We start from the raw sequence: 20,028 nt of genomic DNA, 5'->3' as shown, positions 1-20,028 counted from the left end.
CCCGACCAGCGATTTAGTAGCCCAAATCCCCAATTGGTTTTTCTGGTAAATGAGGTGAATTTTAAAAATTTGCTCCCGTGATAGCCTGCAATTTCAATTTATATGGATTCCATGATTATGAAAACCATTTTGTCTGTCTGTTTGTTTGTTTACCTAGGTTAGTCCGTATTTTCTCTTAAAAGAGACGCACGCTTGAGGTCCATGGGAAAATCCACGGTCCAAACCTAGAAAAATTAGCGTGTTATTATACGGGATTTTAATCTTCTTTCCCTCCTATCTCCAGGTGAATTTTGTATGACCTACCCCCCCCCCCCCTCCCGCCCACCATCGCGGGGTGCCATTTTCATTGCACCCTTCAGACTTGTGTTGGGGTTTGTTTTTAATTTGACATGAAGGCGTATGCCTACATGTATAGCTATGCTATATATTTGTGTGATGTGACCCTTAGGAGTATCCGTAGGGAGAACACTAAGTGATACGGCCAGGTGCATGTTTGTTCGCGGTCTACAGGTGTAACTAGGTTGTTGTATATTCTATAATTTTCCTGGTGTGTTCACTGTGATTACATCTAGACACCAGTTTATTTTTTATTTGAACGGGACCCTAATTTAATGAGAAAAACGCCGAAAAAGAGAGGCCCCCGGCAAGTGCACACAACTGCGTACAATGACATTATTGTAGCCCAATTCTGGAATTTTCCTGTGCAAATACACCTACTTTGGGCGTTGGTGCATGCCGCACTTTCATGATTGGGTGCAATATTTAACGTGAATTCAACGAACGAGGTTGACTATCGATTATATCGCGTCTACCAGAGAGCATTATAGGTTTGACAATGTGTGACAAGCAAGCACGATGACTGAACTGCGCCTATGACTATTGTCCGTTCTGTCTACATGGTCTATGATAATTGTTTTCTTACCGAAATATATTCATTTTTAGGAGAAATTGCGTGTGTCAAGGTCACACTTTACTGTTTTTACTTTACACTAATATTATATAAATTAAACATGTATTAGGTTTTGCAATTTTACTTTGTGTCTAACATTTTAAAACATTTTAAATAATAAACCCGTTTATATTGACATATCTTCCAGTAATGCCCAATTCGTCGTCCGTATTCCATAGTGGCGTATAGTGGGGCGCCGCGAATAAACAACTTTTCGAGAAAATCGGGTTTGAAGAAATGCCAATTTAAAATCGAGTTGTGTAAATCAGACATTCATTATATTTTGTAAATGATGTGAAATTTCTGTAGTAAACTAAATAGATTTTATTGTTATATATTTTTCAAAAGAAATAAATACATACTTTTGCTGGCAAACTGACAATAAAACTATACGTCACTATGGAAAACGAACAAAACGCAATACCCTAACCTTTTTCGTATTCCATAGTAGCGTATCGACCATACGCCACTTTTTATATACATTTTATAATTATGAAATATCGACAAAAATGAAAAACATCGTATGTCATAGTGGCGTATAGGTCCGATACGCGTACGCCACTATGACATACGATGTTTTTCATTTTGCCGATATTTCATAATTATAAAATGTGTATAAAAAGTGGCGTATGGTCGATACGCCACTATGGAATACGAAAAATGTCACTTTGTAACTATACGCCACATTTAAGTAATCAATTACTAATTAATTAGCTAATTATGACTGATGAGACTTAGAAAAAATGAAAGAGAACATCATTAAAGACATATGTGCCAATTTTCAAAAAAATGACCAAAAATCACTATACGCCACTATGGAATACAGCCGACGAATTTAGCAGATGAGTCATCATGAGTTATAAGTTAACACAGACCACGGTTGCCAAACAAATGAGGGCAAACCGCGGGTCAAATCATTGAAAAGTCGCCCAATATTTTTTTTATCAACCGTTGGTTTCTATGAGATAGAAAACTACCAGAAGTCGCGTAAGCCAATGTTGAGAAGTCATGCAATATTTTTCTTAACCATCAATTGGTGTCTATAGGACAGGAAATTGTCGCGAGGAAAATCTTCAAAACTCATCCTATTGACCTAGGCCTCGGCTAGGCCTATTACATCGCGGGTTTGGCAACCCTGTAATATATACAGTTATATACAAAGAGCTTTTAAATAGAAATAGAGTCGCAATAGATTTTATAATCTTTTGTTCGTTTGATGCCGATTAGAAGTTGCGACAGGCTATTCATAAAAGTGGTACCATTGTTTCGAATAAAGGGGTTCCGCCATTAAATTGGTCACTGATCCGGCATCATATTAACGCTCTACACAACAGGCGAGTATCAATAAGTGACCACACTACAGTCATGTGTAAGGGCAGTCATGTGTAAAGTGGTACCATTGTACTCACGTATCCCAAATGTGTGCTTGTGTGGGTCTGAATTCTATAAAGGCGGCTTTAGCTGTCGATGCAATCATCTTTACCACCCACCTGACGTTAGGCGTTTCGTTTAAATAAATTGAATGCTCTTGCTGATCGATTAAATATTAGAATGTATGAAGGCTGCCATGTCCAGTCCATATATCTATATTACACTATAATGGTAATCGCTATACGTATAAGTATAGGCCTATAAAGGTTGTTTTTAAGAAATGTCCATTTAATTTTATTTTAAGAAGGAGATTGGTATAGAAATAGTGGCGTACCCAAAGAGGGGAGGGGTTGGGGAGGGCAGATTCACCTCTGTGAGAAGTCTTGGTAGGGGAGGAGGGGAGGAGGGATATGGAGAATGAGAGAGGGCTGGAGGAAGGAGAGAAATAAAAGATATAATAAAGACAAGTAGATAAATAGAAATATAAGGAAAATTATGGAAATGAGAGAGGGAGGGTGAGAGGGGACAATGAGAGCGATGGAGTGATAAAGTGTAGGCCTAGGAAAGAATAAGTACAGAGAAGGGAAAAGAAAGGAATGACGAATACATTTAGTAATAATTATTAGGCCTATATAATAACTAAACACATAACAGCACTGGGCAGCCATTCGATGATGTCAATGCCTTTATTCGTTACGTAATTAAAACGCCCAGTCAGATGTATTTCACACCTACCAAACACAACTCACCCAATTTCGCAAACTGGACGTTGAATGTACACTCTCATGAATATTGATTGGCAACATTTTCCAATATGTCAGCGCTCTAATCGGAAACAATAGAACAATAGACCCTGCAGAGCGTTGGTTATATAAACATCGCACCGCATTGTGAGTGAACGAACTGAATGTTGACATTCCCTCATTTCAGATATATAGTTTTGGTTTCTCTATTGTTCAGAAACCAAAAATCAAGGGATTAAAATGTGGAGATGAACTGGTATGCAATCATAACACTATTGCGCTGGGAGGACACAAGAGGGTATATATAATCAAAAGTATAATGGCCTATAACCATACGTATATAATAGCCTATTGTGCTAACATTTTCATTATCGATATCTATCAACGCGGGCGATTTTTGCCGTAGGTGACACACTTCCATGACACCATAAAATTACACCTGAGTTCCGAGATTCGTTTGATAAGTTATGCATAGACATCGTTGAGACGTAGGCCTACATGTAGAAATCATGTGCATATATTGAGGGGTGGGGGGGGTGTTTTGTTTATTTGTCTGAAATATAAACGATGCATGATGATGTAGATGATTTGATTATGAATTAGATTATTCCCGGAAAGCACAACCCATACCTCTTACCTATGTTCCCTCCGCGACCTATATATAACCTCCTCCCTCCCCCCTCCCCCCCCCCTTCCCTATTATTCCACTCCACTCTTGAGCCCCCCTCCTTCTCCCTTCCCACTTCCAATGCTCTCTCCCATCTGTTTCTCTTTCTCCCTTACCCTTACCCCCTCCCCCTCACACACACAAACATACCCTCTTTCCCTGGCGATCTCTTCTATCTCTCTCTCTCTATTCTCCAATAAATAAATTGAATAAAAGTTAGTTTAAACCAGCTTTCTATGATATTGATCTTCCGTCATGCGACATGCACATAAATAGAGTTGTGCATAATAGTGTTTATATCAATGAAGTCATAATCTGTCAAGTGGCTATTGTAATGTCTGTGGAAATATTTCGATGGTCTATATATTTTCTTAGTGAAATCAGCTTAGGCTAATTCGTAGTCTCAAGTCAATGCTTTCAAACTAAATCAATGCTTTCAAATGTAGACTGCTTTGTTCGACTTCTCTGCTCGTGAATATTGCACTGCGAAATTTAAACATTTCTTTTGTATACTTAGAGTAGGTAACTTCAAATCAAATAATTTTACGATCCACACCACTTATAAGAAACTGAAACCAAAACCGAAACTGACTGACACAAATGTTCGGTTTTAAACAAAAGGTAGAAACAATGAGTTCGATATCTTATGATTCAAGTGGTTAGGCAGGACAATAGGAAACCACGTGACCAAAACCAAAACTAAAACTAAAACTATATATTTGAAATGAAGCATGCCGTCATTTCAAATATATAGTTTTGGTTTCTTTATTGTTCAGAAACCAAAAATCAAGGGATTAAAATGTGGAGATGAACTGGTATGCAATCATAACACTATTGTGCTGGGAGGACACAAGAGGGTATATATAATCAAAAGTATAATGGCCTATAACCATACGTATATAATAGCCTATTGTGCTAACATTTTCATTATCGATATCTATCAACACGGACGACTTTTGATGCTCTCTGCCGTAGGTGGCACACTTCCATGACACCATAAAATTACACCCCTAGTTCCGAGATTCGTTTGATAAGTTATGCATAGACATCATGTGCATATATTGAGGGGTGGGGGTGGGGGTGTTTTTGTTTATTTGTCTGAAATATAAACGATGCATGATGATGTAGATGATTTGATTATGAATTAGATTATTCCCCGGAAAGCACAACCCATACCTCTTACCTATGTTCCCTCCGCCACCTATACATAACCTCCTTCCTCCCCCTCCCCACACTCGATATCGACTCTTCCCTATTATTCCACTCCACTCTTGAGCCCCCCTCTCCCCCTCCTTCCCTTCCCACTTCCAATGCTCTCTCCCCTCTGTTTCTGTTTCTCCCTTACCCTTACCCCCTCCCCCTCACACACACATACCCTCTTTCCCTGGCGATCTTTTCTATCTCTCGCTCTCTCTCTCTCTCTATTCTCCAAAAATAAATTGAATACAAGTTAGTTTAAACCAGCTTTCTATGATATTGATCTTCCGTCATGCGACATGCACATAAATAGAATTGTGTATAATAGTGTTTATATCACTGAAGTCATAATCTGTCAAGTGCCTATTGTAATGTCTGTGGATATATTTCGATGGTCTATATATTTTCACAGTGAAATCAGCTTAGGCTAATTCGTAGTCTCAAGTCAATGCTTTCAAACTAAATCAATGCTTTCAAATGTAGACTGCTTTGTTCGACTTCTCTGCTCGTGAATATTGCACTGCGAAATTTAAACATTTCTTTTGTATACTTAGAGTAGGTAACTTCAAATCAAATAATTTTACGATCCACACCACTTATAAGAAACTGAAACCAAAACCGAAACTGACTGACACAAATGTTCGGTTTTAAACAAAAGGTAGAAACAATGAGTTCGATATCTTATGATTCAAGTGGTTAGGCAGGACAATAGGAAACCACGTGACCAAAACCAAAACCAAAACTAAAACTATATATTTGAAATGAGGCATTGTATTCAGGATTTGAAACAAGAACTGTCTTTAAACAGACAATGCGGTTGTTATAAAACATAGCGTGTGATATCATGATATAAACTTCAAAATCTAAAAACAAAAGTAAAGAAATAATTTAGGGCGAAATAAATAAACAGCGTACAGCAGGTGCTATCTTGTCAATAATGATAAGAGGAACATGAAAAAAAAACCAGCAGAGAGCATGCACCCCAATAAAGAGTTTTTAAATAAAGCAAGGAAAATCATAATGTGCAGAAGGCCTACTTTTCGGATGATATTCACAGAAACAAAAATAAAGAACCAAAGATCTAAAAACAAAAGTAAAAAAAATAAGGGCGAAATAAATAAACAGCGTACAGCATGTGCTGACTTGTCAATAACGATAAGAGGAGCATGTACCTCAATAAAGAGTTTAAATAAAACAAGGAAAATCATAATGTGCAGAGGCCTACTTTTCGGATGATATTCACTGAAACAGAAATAAAGAACTAAGTTTAAAGAATTATATAATTTAAGATTAGATAATGAAAAATCATACATAAAAATATGACACGTGTCTGATGATATTTATACACTTAGAGCAAAAAATAAAGAACTACTTAACACGCGACATCAATAAATAGCCATATTTTATTAGCGAACTGAATGTTGACATTGCGGACCAGGATTTGAAACAAGAACTGTTTTCAAAAAGAAAACGTGGTTGGTATAAAAACATAGCGTGTGCTATCATGATATAAACTTCAAAATCTAAAAACAAAAGTAAAGAAATAATTTAGGGCGAAATAAATAAACAGCGTACAGCAGGTGCTATCTTGTCAATAATGATAATGAAAAAACCCAGCAGAGAGCATGCACCCCAGTAAAGAGTTAAATAAAGCAAGGAAAAATTATAATGTGCAGGAGGCTATACTTTTCGGATGATATTCACAGAAACAAAAATAAAGAACTACGTTAGTACGTTTAAAAAATTATATATTTTGAAATGAAATAATGCAAAATCATACATAAAAATGTGACATGTGTCTGATGATAATTATACACTTCGACCAAAAATATAAAAAAATACTTAACACGCGACATAAATAAACAGCCATCTATATATAAAGAATAAAAAGAGCAACATGAAAAAAAAACACCTAATATATGAGAGTATGCACCCCAATAAAGAATTGCTTTAAAATAAAACAATGAAAAATCATGACATGTGAAATGTATGTTGATACACTTATAAATAATACTCAAAGGTGAAATAAAAAAAACACCTTATCTACCGATATTTCCACAGTTAAACATACTCAGTGATCACTTGTACTAAAACAAAAATAAAGAAATACTTCACAAATGATAAGAGGAACACATAAAAAATAAATAAGCGAGCATGTCCCAAAAAAGAATTAGTAAAAGACAAAATAACGTACAAGAAGGGGCAAAATATTTGTCGCAAAAACATATTAAATGCTCATTTGCTCTAAGATATTTAATGTTTGCAATTTACTCTTAGTTTATCATTTATTTATTATTTATCTAGGCTTATATATCTTTTATTTATTTATCTATTAATTTTTCTATTTATCAATTTATTTCAATATCATTAATATTAAGTGCCTATTTATAATGATATTTAAATCTATATCAACATTATGCTTACGTCATCCAGGAGTTATTATCCCACTTGAAATCGCCATATATACACAAATTAATAAAGAAATACCCCAATGGGTGAAATAAAAAGCATGATCTATCTTTTCAAGAATGAAAAGAGGATATAAAATTATAACAGAGCATGTCCTATAAACATGATAAGAATTATTTAAAATCGTACAAATGTGAAACATGTAATATGACATATACTTAACATAAAACAAAATAAAACGGTCATGATAATATGACATTAAGGGCGAACACCACTAATGAAGCGTCTTGGTTGAAATGCACGTGAAAATTAATGTCTTTCTTTGCTCAATTTGAGGCCTTTTTGGCTCTCGTAGTTGCCTGATGTACACCGGAGCATGTTTGGGGTATTGAAATTATATTTTTTTGGCTTGTACAATCATGGTAAAAATCCATGTCATACATAAGAGATTATAGGACATACAATACTTGGTAGTTCTAATGATAATGCGTAAACTTTGTACGTGTTAGGGAACTGAAAGACTGAAAACGCAAACGTCATGGGAGGCTAGTGGTGGCGGATGATTTTTTTTCTGGGGGTGGGGGAGGGTCACACAAGGTTCTGAACAGAAACGTCACATACGGACCAACCCACACTACCGAGAACCGCGAATGCCGAGAACCGCGAAAGCCGAGAACCGCTCTAGTTTTATAATGTATCATGTACATGTAGGCCTATGGGGTGGGGTGGGTGCAGAGGTGTGTGAGGTGGGTAGTGGGGGTGTATGTAGGGAAACTTTGGGGTGGTAGGCATACTCAACACACTTTAACCATGACTTCCAATGCAAGGCTTATTGTTGCCACAAATGTTTTTTTTCCCTTAAGGTTATTTAATAGGTTTTTATAAACTTCCATGTTTAACCTGGTATTGTTTTGGCTGCTTCATTAGGGCCTATGACTTTCGTTGGGTTTCCAAAAGCAGTTTCAAACAAACACAAACAAAAGGCGCCATACCCAGTCACCTTCGTGACAATTGAAACACTACGTCAAGTATTAACATCCAAGTTATTCTGTTTTTAGGCAAGCAATTTTAAATAATTGAATACATGAATACAAAACCCACCCAAGTCCATGGGAAGTGATTTTGATAGAAAAACACGTGTATCATTTTAATTCCTTCAGTTATATTTACCTGGTCAATATGGTCAGTTTTACGTGCAAATGACTGGGTTAAACTGTATTAAGTATGACGATTAGCATTTCAGGGACTTCGTGGGGTTCATTTTAAATTTTGGACTTGGCTGGTTTTTTGAATCATATACAATTACAACAATGTTTGAATGAGATTACCACTAGTAAGATAATACAAAATAAAGCACACAGGTATATAATGTTGATAAGCATTCTGCAATGTAATATAAACCACACACTTTCCTTTATTAAACCCATTTTTTTTCAAAAGTCACTCTGAAACAATGAAATGTGTTATAAGTGGACTTTTATACATACTGGATTTCAATCAATGTGTTACAAGACTCAAATCATGGACTTGGGTGGTTCTTTCATACATGCTATTTTTCACATGCTCAATAGACACAGTGGATGAATTTGAGTTGTTTTTTCATACATATGACAGCTAGGCCTATGCATAGCAACAAATTCCCATGCTTAAATCAATTTGGCCACAGTATGGACTTGGGTGGCTTTTGTATTCATATATTCAATTGCTTGAACATGAATGGTTCTTATAAGGCAAAATCTCTGATGAGGAACTCAAAGCGCGTAAAGCACGAAATTTACAAACAAACATAAAAACAATCAACTTATAAAGATTGGTTTTAAGCTGGCGTTTAAATAACGAAAGTCTGGGGGCGTTACGAAGGTTATTTGGAAGTGTGTTCCAAACAGTTTGCTTGATCATAAAACATACAGCGTAATATTATGTAAAAGAAAGTTTTGTTACAAATATTGCCCAATTGCATGTAAGATTGTCGGGCAAAGTTGTTTTGAGGAGAAGCAAATTTCAACACATTGGTCCGATGATCACAGTGATGATGAAATCAAATAATTAATCACTCACGTGATGAAAGATCCTCATCGTGCTATAAACATGATCAGTTAGTGGCGTAGCAGCCGGGGGTGAGGGGGCAGGGGGCAATTGCCCCCTGGCAAAATTTGCCTATTTGGGCCCCGCCCCCTAGTGCAAGGAAAAAAGAGGAAAAGGGGGGAGAAAGAAGAAAAAAGAGAGGAGAGAGAGGGGAAGAGAGGGAGAAGAAGGGCAGAGAGATGGAGAATCCATACGATATGCAATACCATACGATTATATTCAATAAGCCTGGCAAAAATTGTCTATTTTAACTGAATAGGCCGGCAGGTTAAAGGTTTGCCCATGCATGTCAAAATGCAAATCAAATACCCCGCTCTTTCAATTGTGCGCAGGCAAGTGTACAATGATTCCTGTACGGGCATGCTTCAGGCCACATAATAAGCTGATACCATGCATTGATTTTTGCGTGGTCAATTCGTAATTTGTCATTTTTAAAATTGCACGAATTTCCAAACAACGGCTCCTTTGCTCATGATGATTAAACTTTTGATATCAAATTTGGTATCAATCTTCGTAGGAAAGTGTATAAAGATTTATTATATAAATTATTTTGCCATAAACTCATCCGATTAAATGGGGATGGAACTACTGGAGACTTTCTTTTTTGGCTGTGTTTAGTTCCCTAACTGTAGTTCAGATTAGACAGAGGTTACTTTTTAACATCTTCAATAAACACCTGGATATGTTGTAATTCATTGCAATTAATTAGTTTTAAAATGATATAAGGATATTAATTTCCAAGTAATGTGGATAAAATTTTAGTTTCGTAGCCGGGGAGGATAAGACTGGGGACTTAGGACCATATTGTACCCCAATTGTACCCCACTGCATGATGCAGCGGACACTCCAACGTTCTACGGACTACCTAAAGTGCGTGCCTATCAGACCCGTTGTGTCAAGTTGTGGGTCTATAACCTATAATACTGCCAAATTGATCTCTAAGATACTTTCACCATTAGTTGGCAGTACTCCCAGATTATTAAGAATAACGAGGACCAAATTATCTGATATCAAACTCGCGTACAATGGAAGTTTGGTCTCGTATGATGTGGGCGCTTTATTTACCAGCGTCCCCATGAATGAATATTGGACACTGTCCATACGCGTTTCACCAACGACGATACAATTTCCCCCAGAACCACCCTGAGTCCCAAGCAGGTAATACACCTCCTGAGAGTCTACACAAAGACCACGTACTTAACTCACAACGAAACTTTCTGTACCCAAATAGAGGTTGCCGCTATAGGCTCCCCAGTGAGTCCGATTGTCGTGGATTTGTTTATGGAGGACTTCGATGATAACGTCAATTCCTCCTTCCATTCCCCACCACGGTTCTGTGGAAGATACGTCGACGACACCATGATAGTATTCAAAACGTGTGACATTGACAACTTCACAATCCATCTAAACTCGGTGCATCCCGCAATTAAGTTAACGGTTGAGTGAGAGGACAATCAATGTAAAGGTATGTTAGATACTCTTATGATGACGGGACACTCTCATTCAGCGTATACTGAAATACTACACACATTGATCAGTACTTACATTCAAGAGCCATCAAACTCTAGAAAACAAATTGGGTGTTATAAGAACTATAAATACCGTGACCATTTCATTTCATCTGGCACTAAATGGGTCTGAAACTTAACTCGCATCAATAAGATCACACCTAAGCCTCTTGACTCAACGTAATACCACAAGTCGTATAAGCCTGCCATACACCCAAGGGGTCCCTGAAGCCCTCAGCCGAAAGATCAGGAAAGCAGGAGTAACCGTTCATGTTCGGCCTATTAACACTACCCGCAATATGATTGTTAACTATTGCTCAAACTACAGGGTGTCCCAATAAAAACAGAATCTCATCCCCCCCCCCTCTTTTTCTCCTATTTCTGATAAGTTAATTAAATATATTTTGGTATGTAAAGAAACCGAAAGAAATATTTCAATCGGCTATATGATCTTTTAAAGAAATGTACCAGTTTTTCACTCTGTCCACGGAAGAGGTTTGGCTACTTCAAAGATTGAAAAGGAGGACACGTAACATGTTTGAATATCAATGATAACTTTATAAAATAACGAACCTTATTTAGGGAATGGGCTTTACCTGTGGGCCAATGGCCTATGGATTATTTTAAGTGTCATTAACTTGTCGGCCATATGGATATGGGACTTCTCTTGCTATACTTGCAATAATACTTATTTTTTCTTGGTTATTATGCCTTTTTGTTTTATTATGTTTCTTACTTTCTTACTTTATTACCTAGCTGGGGTTTTTTCAACCCCCCCCCCCCGAGCTAGGTACTGTTTTGCTATCCGATTCTTCTTTCTTTCTTTCTTCTTCTGGCAACAAACTTTAAAATGCTTCTCCTCCTACATGTTCCACCCTAAAATTACGTAACTTGCATATATGTATCAGCTATATCCAGTGCCCATAGTGTCTAAACAGAATTGGGGTCAAAGGTCATTAAAGGGGCATTTCTGGTATTTAACCAAATATCTTCAAAATGCTTCTTCTGTCACATATTACATAGTACAATGATGTCATTTGCATATATCCATCGGCTATACCACACGCCTATAACTTGTATACGCAATTGGGGTCAAAGGTCATTAAGGGGGTGAAATCTTACAATTGCATTATCTGGACATATGTAATGGGTATGGCGCTCAAACTCGGTGAAAACAGATCTCATGACCAGGGAACATTTTGCAGGGGTCAGGTCAAAGGTCATACAGAGGTCAAATTTTAGAAGTGCATTTTCCAGACTTTGCAGGGTCAGGTCAAAGGTTATCTGGGGTCAAATCTTATAATTTCATTTTCTGAATATCTGTAAGGGGTATGAGGCTCAAGCTCAGTGACAATAAATCTCATGACCAGAGGAACATTTTGCAGGGGTCATGGCAAAGGTCATGCAGAGGTCAAATCTCAGAAACATATTTTCTGGACATCTATAAAGAGTACAGTGCTCAAACTCTGTGACAACAAAGTTGTTGACAGGGGAACATATTTGGAACATTTTGCAGGGGTCAGGTCAAAGGTCATCTGGGATCAAATCGTAAAATTGCATTTTCTGGACATCTGTAAGGAGTACGGGACTCAAACACAGTGACAACAGACCTCATGACCAGGGGAACATTTTTGGAACATTTTGTAGGGGTCAGATACCTCCACAACACCAACACGCCCAGCTAGGTTTGTGGTCTATGACCACCATTTGCCACTAGTTGTCTCTTGCTTTCTTTTTATTTACAACATGTCATTTTCTCTTTTTGGGAATAAAGGTAGTCTGAAAAGGGCTGTTTGATATGTTCTCTGAAGTGAGTTTACTGTGTTGCTTTGCCCTCTACCCGGTTGTCTCCTTCACGAATACAGGTATCCGCCCTAGTCCTCATTGCATCATTTGCATTGCGTACCCATCTTGTGCACCGTATACTTGCGAATGCAGCAGTAATACGGTTGCGAAGATGTTGGAGGCTAGCTGGTGATCCTCGCTCATAGTGATTACTTTTCAAAGCATAATGCTATCATCTATCCATGTCATTAACCGTGTGTTTCGTGACAAAAACGGGTACATTTCTTAAAGAGAGCATATCTTCAAACAATTGTGAGCCGATTGAAATAATTGTTTTGGTTTTTTACAGCTAGCGATTTAACGTTTCTTTACATACTAGGTAAATAAACCGTTCTTCGTTAGCCTTAATAAACCGAAAGAAATATTTCAATCGGCTATATGCTCTTTTAAAGAAATGTACCAGTTTTCACTCTGTCCACGGAGGAGGTTTGGCTACTTCAAAGATTGAAAAGGAGGACATGTAACATGCTTAAATATCAAGTATTTCTCAATGATAACTTTATAAAATAATAAACTTTATTTAGGGAATGGGCTTTACCGGTGGGCCTATGGGCTATGGATTATGTTAAGTGTCATCAACTTGTCGGCAATATGGATATGGGATGGGACTTCTCTTGCTATATTTGCAATTAAACTTATTTTTTCTTTGGTTATTTATGCCTTCTACCTGGTTGTCTCCTAGACGAATACAGGTTTCAGCTCTAGTCCTCATTGCATCAATTGCATTGCGTACCCTCCTTGTGCACCGTATACTTGCGAATGCAGAATTAATACGGTTGCGAAGATATTGGAGGCTAGCTGGTGATCCTCGCTCATAGTGAATGCGTTCCAAAGCCCAATACTATTATCTATCCATGTCATTAACCGGGTGTTTCGTAAAAACGGGTACATTTCTTAAAGAGGGCATATCTTCAAAAATTGTGAGCCGATTGAAATAATTGTTTTGGTTTTTTAAAGCTAACGATTTAACGTTTCTTTATATACAAAAATACATTTGATCAACTTTTCTGAAATAAGAGAAAAAGAGGGCGCAATAAGGGTTCTGTTTTTATTGGGACACCCTGTATCTGTTGGAGGAGATTCCGTAATTAGAAAGTGCACGTTGACACCAGTTTTGCACTGTATCGTGTATCCTTATACGGGTTGTTTTCATAACAACATTACAAATTTTGTTTAAATAATCTGAATTGCACTTCAAGGTGACTCGTCTTTTTTTCTGGGACATGATTCACTTAGTTAATCTACGAACCAAGAGCAGTTACTATTGAAAAACATAAAAAGTACAAATAAAATAAAGTAAAAAGTACAAATAAAATAAAGTAAGTATAATTTAGAGATTACATTTCTAGAGTTCTATTGGATGGGCGATCTGCGACAAGATATGAAATTCCTCCAGATCACAGGGCCGGTCCAACCATTAGGTGAACGAGATTGTTGCCCAGGGTGGCAAATTTAATTTTGCACCCCGACGCCCCCGCCCATTTTACATAATATTAGTGCACAAAGTATCTAAAATGTCTTTAAGTTGGCTCTAAATTAACACAAAGATTTATACTAGTATTTGAAATTTGGTGTATTTTCAAAAGTTGCAAATCAAAACGATCACGCAGCCGGGATTTCTAGCTATAGCCAAACATGAACGTACAAATCATTCAATTTTTACTTTTAAATAAGTGATGTTATATTGTTTTACTGCTGTACACGCGGGCATTTATTACTACCGTCGATAAAAAGACGCTGAATGTGAATAGGTTAATTGGGCAGCAAAGATCCCACTCTGTCACCCCCACACCCCCAACTATATACCGTCTGTAACTATACCTGGTGTCCTTTACATGCTATTTTAGCTGATTTCATGTCGTTGTTGCGCAGTCTGGTAAGGGCAAAGTTGGCGAAGTTGAAATGTAGCAGATAAAGAAATTAATGACACGTGACGCTTTTAAGCACAACTTACTGCGTTATATGCAGTACGTTTAACGTATTGCTACACGGAACTTCCTTTACACTTTTGCACTGATATATGAAGGACGCGTATATGAATTGTGATCAATATTTTATACCAATTTGATTCTTAAAATTACCAAACTCCTGATTTAAGGTTACACAAAGAGACGTATAAAAAACGTATAAAAGACGTATAAAGTTGTTCTCTAAAACAGAGTTTTCTCAGTAATCAAATATCGCAGCGAGTGAAATGTTGGTGCATTGGATGTAGCTTAACATTTTGTGTGTGTTATATACAAATTATTAGAATAAATTTGAAAATCCTTTCTTTTAAAGCATTTTTACCCACCATGTTCACAAGATCAAAAACACGTTCCATGAGGTTTTTTTCAAATGTGCGCTCCGTATAAATCCACACCGGGCGGTTGTTTTCTTCTTTTTCGTATTGTATTACAAATCGATCAAAGAAATAATGTTGCCATGGGGAAGAACCAAATACAGTACCGATTAAATTTTAAAAGCCCGTTTTGGGGGAAAATTTTGGAGAATTTGCTTGAGAAAAAGCTGGTTTGTGAAATTATCGATATCTTGATTACGAGACGTTAATTTAGACATCTGAATACCTACATTATTTCTCAACATTCTGCCAATTGCTATTCCATTTGATTTTCACTCCAAATTGAAGCTAGTTTTGCAAAAACGAGGTTTTCCTCCATCAGTTCGTTCAAAATTTCAGCGCCGACATGCGTGTTTATTCTAAGAGCCATAATGCGGACGCGATTGTAATCATCATGTAATTGCATCCAATTATAGTTATATCATCCGCTTTGAGAACAGTCAATTGCGTAAGCTGATCTATGGCCGAGTGGATAGAGCGTTGGACTGGGAATCTAATATGTACTATTTTTGTGGGTTCGAGTCTCCGTGTGGCTGAATTTTCTTTCTTTTTCTCTTTTCTCAATTTTACTTCCTTTCTTTCCTCTTTTCTTTCTCCCTTTCTTTTTTCATTTCTTTTTTTTTTTCCTTTCTTTCTTTCTTTCTTTTTCGTTCATTTTCTTTCTCTCTCTTTCTTTCTCTTTTTCTCTATTTCTTTATTCTTTCTTGCTCCTTTCTTTTTTAGTTTTATTTGATTGATTCGCTGAGTGCAGTGAATCGTGATTGATTGTTTTTCACTTTATATAATTCAGAAATTTGTAGGCCTGATAAGTCTGTCTTGTTGATTTTCATCCCAAATTCGATTTACAAATAATTGCTTTTTGATATTGTTGTTGTTGCCTACCCGGTTGCCTACCCTTTCATTGTATAAATCAGGGAATAGCAGCATTGATTTCATCAAAGATATCAAGGCTATAAATTCAAAATCAACACATTTTCCAGGGCGTAGCTTGACGAAGTGCCCCCAATCAATTTTAAAATTTATAAAATCCTTGAGAAAATTGCCGAAAACGGCTTGTGCCTCCCCCCCGGCATCCGAGCTCCGGGCACGAGCTAAGCCATGTTTCATAGCCTTTTCATGTCTTGACCGTGGATCGATATTCTATTGTATATAAGTAGGCCTACGTCCCGGTACGCTTGTTCATTTTCTGCATGGCTGTTTCTGTTATGAACTTACGCCCTCTGAAATCAAGCGCATGAAAAACTCTCGGCTAACCTTAAGCTCCAGACTAAGAAAAAAACACCGAGTGGAACAATGACGACCATTAAACTTCTACAAATTTTGGTGATTGTAAGCAGCAGTGCTGTTACTTGTAAGTTGAAGACAAAGATATATTTTTATGTAAATTTAATTTGAAAGTCTCAGGAACAGAAGTTAAATAAACATTAATGACAGTATAGGAGTAAACAAGTACTAACACTAATACTAATTCGTAATAATTATAACATAGATAATAATAATTATTATTATATCAGCTTGATCTCGTGGGCTAGTACGTAAAATTCGAATGTTACGATGGGTAGTCATCTTACCTTCCTATCCCAGTATGTATTAGACTGGAGCCTTGTATTTCAAGGACATTATGTGTCTTTCAGCTGGTTGAGCTTACGGACTCGTCATGATCTGAGGCTCTTGGGTTCAAGTCTTTTCGACCGTTTTTATTTTCTATGGTGTCCCTTCAACCTTGATACTTTTCAATAACCTGGCCTCAGCTGTATAACACTGCATATTGTTGGCTATATGTACATGGAAGTTTGAATGTTGTTTCAATGTTTTCGTGTTCCATTGTACGATGCATATAAAAGCCTCTTACCTCCTTTCGCAATAAATTCTTAGGCTCAACGATTCAGAATCATATATTTGATCACCATTGGTACCAGACTTAGGCCTTGTATATCTAGGACTTCCTGCGCAACTCATTTGAAAGAGTTTTCGGACTCGTTATCCGAGACTCTGGAGTTCGAGTCTGTTATTATTTTCTATGGTGTCCCCTTATAACGCTGAATATTGTCGGCTAAATATATGTATTGTATTGCTTTTTACTCCATATTTTTACCTTTATCTTAGTTTCAAATTTGCCGCCTTTGGTCCCCACACACCGACATCGCCCGGTTAATAATTACATTATACAACCAGAGACACTGAAATGAATACACGGGATCGATACACGTAAATGTGCTATGCACGATTGATATTCAGACGATAAATCTTTGGATACCGGGGTGGAAAATGATGAATATCTCGCGTAAATGATTTCGTATAAAGAAACCAGATCTGGTTCCTTGCACTTGAACGTATATGTTCAACGGATATCATCGTCGTTAGCTAGCGTCTCGATAGGAAATCGATACGTGTGTCAACACTACGGACGTGACTTCGATATCGCTCCACAAAATACTACAGAAATATCTTTAAAATCGGATTTTATCCAGCCATATAGTGAATATTTTTGAAGATTTAGACTTGTAGACTGTTGGTGATCATTTTGATTTAGAATTTCGTGGGAAATATTGTGATTCTAGGAACTAAAACCAGTCGCCAAAATGACATCGCCCGAACAAAGAGAACAACACAGGTCAAACTACGCGGGAGCTCTGAACGGTAGCGTAACCAACGAGGCGGCCGATACAGCCGGGGCTAATACCAGTACACCTCAGTCCACAGATAGCCGTAAGCCTACACCTCAGTTACTCTTCATTAAGAACAGAGATATGGTGACTGATACTGATAACATCACCGGTGAAGAGCTGTTTATAGCGATTGATAAAGTGATACAACATCAGTATATTACTGGAATACAACGCACAGGAGGACTATGGCGGATTTACTTTATGGATCGTGCGAACTCGATAATACTTCTAGCTGAAGGCATTAATGTTCGTGGTCGACATGTGGAATTATGTGAAACCAACCCATTCCAAAGACCACCACGCCCGAACAGTTTATGCATTAAGCTTTCAGGGGTACCACTGGAGTATCCTGATGATTACGTAGTAAATGCACTCAAAAACACTCTTGGTCAAGAATGGCCGATAGAAACCATAGGAGAACCTGTGAGGGAAAAATTGCGAGTGAATGGAAAGTTAACAAACTGCCTTAAGGGGGTACTACACCCATCGCATTTTTTTACGGGTTTTTTGCATTTTGTGAAGAAATGAGAAAAAAAAATTGGACATAGTGGTATGCAAAATGACGGGGCAAATCATCTCGTTCTATTGGTGGTATCGGTATCAATGTAGCTTACATGCTTTTGAAGGTAGAAGCCAAAAGGTGGTACATCACTGATGTTTTAAATTCACTTCATTTTGGAAAGCTTGCTATCAACGGATTTCGTTAAAATTTTGGATATGTGTTGCTAACGCATTAGAGAAATAATGTTGATATGTAAAATGGGAATAAGTGGTTCCTGATGGCTTCATGAACTTGGTGATTTTCAGTGCTCCACATCTATCAAAAACGAACTGGTTAAAATGCTTCTATTTTCAATGTTGAGCTATATTTTGTATTTTTAACTAGCGACATTATTTCACTGAAACTTAATTAAGCCATAGGTAACAGGTTACCACAACCATACTACAGCAATGTTGAAAAAAATTGCATTTCTCGTCACCTATACCCACCATATTTCGTAAGTGCGTTAAGCTTATATTTGCGATTTTGGTAACTATTTTACCTTTTGTTTTCTAACCCATTTCAACTAGGAACTCCAAAATTGATACAGTGATAGCATATTTTAAGCGGAGTCATATCATTTGTAACTTACCTATGATTGTCGCTATCCAAGGCAAAAAAATCAAATATTGTGTATATTTCCATAGAGTTCTGCACGATATACGGTAGCCGAATTTTGACACACGACAATTTTGACAAGTGTTCACCCACAATCCATTGCGTTATACGAGTTGCCGAGTTTTGGTATATATTTAGGTATTTTTAAGATTCCGGCGTATGGGGCAATCCCAATACGGAGCCATGGAGAAGGAAAAAACAAATTTTAGACAAGCCAAGACGGGCCGGGCCGGGGCACAGGAATTTGGGAAAATTTGGCAGATCGAAGGGGGGAATTTTTGGCGCACATTAAATGGGACACGACTGATTTTTAAATAACACGCACAAGGCTTTGGAATCACGTCACGGGTATGCCTACAGAATCAAGGGGCGTAAATCGGTGGGGGACAGGGGACACGTCCCCTCACTTTTCAAAGTGGGGGACACAATATCAAATGTCCCCCACATTTTGGTCCCCACCCCAAAAAAAAAAAAGGGAAAGAAGAGAAGAGAAAAGGAGAAAAAGAGAAGAGAAAGGGAGAAAAAGACAAGAGAAAGGGAAACTTGAGAGAAGAAAAAATGTTAATTTGCACGTAATTGAGTAGGCCCATCACTACCCATACCTAAAAATCCGCACAGCCGGGTCGATCGTAAGTAAAATATATTATAGGCCTGTGATTATTTTGGGCATTGCTTGAAGGCGGGTCTTCGGCCCAAAAGCCTGTACTGCGGGCCCGTCGATATGCAGGGCCCGTCACATTTTATCACCAAAGTCAGTTTTAAGACGGACTCAATGCTGACTTCAACATCAATCCATGCATGCTTTAGTAATAATTCCGAATTTCAAATGTCAAGTAAAATTTTGCAACTTGAGTTCGGTCCCTTTTTTTTATGATAACAGTGTAAAAATTATGCACCAAATGACTTCGATTGGACCTTCATTTTGCAAAATTTTCCAACGTCTGAGGGCGGATCATCCCCCCTCAGACACCCCCCAAGTATACATAAACAAGTGGTCGCTTTCGCTTCTATTTTAGTGAAGACTTGTCCACAAGTTAGGCCGTCATTTCACAATTTTTCAGCTGTTTCAAGCTAAAATTGTACAC

The sequence above is a fragment of the Amphiura filiformis genome, chromosome 13 (genome assembly GCF_039555335.1).
Source record: "Amphiura filiformis chromosome 13, Afil_fr2py, whole genome shotgun sequence".
NCBI classification, from domain to species: Eukaryota; Metazoa; Echinodermata; class Ophiuroidea; order Amphilepidida; family Amphiuridae; genus Amphiura; species Amphiura filiformis.
The sequence above is the reverse complement of the archived record's forward strand: the minus strand, read 5'-3'. Positions refer to the sequence as shown.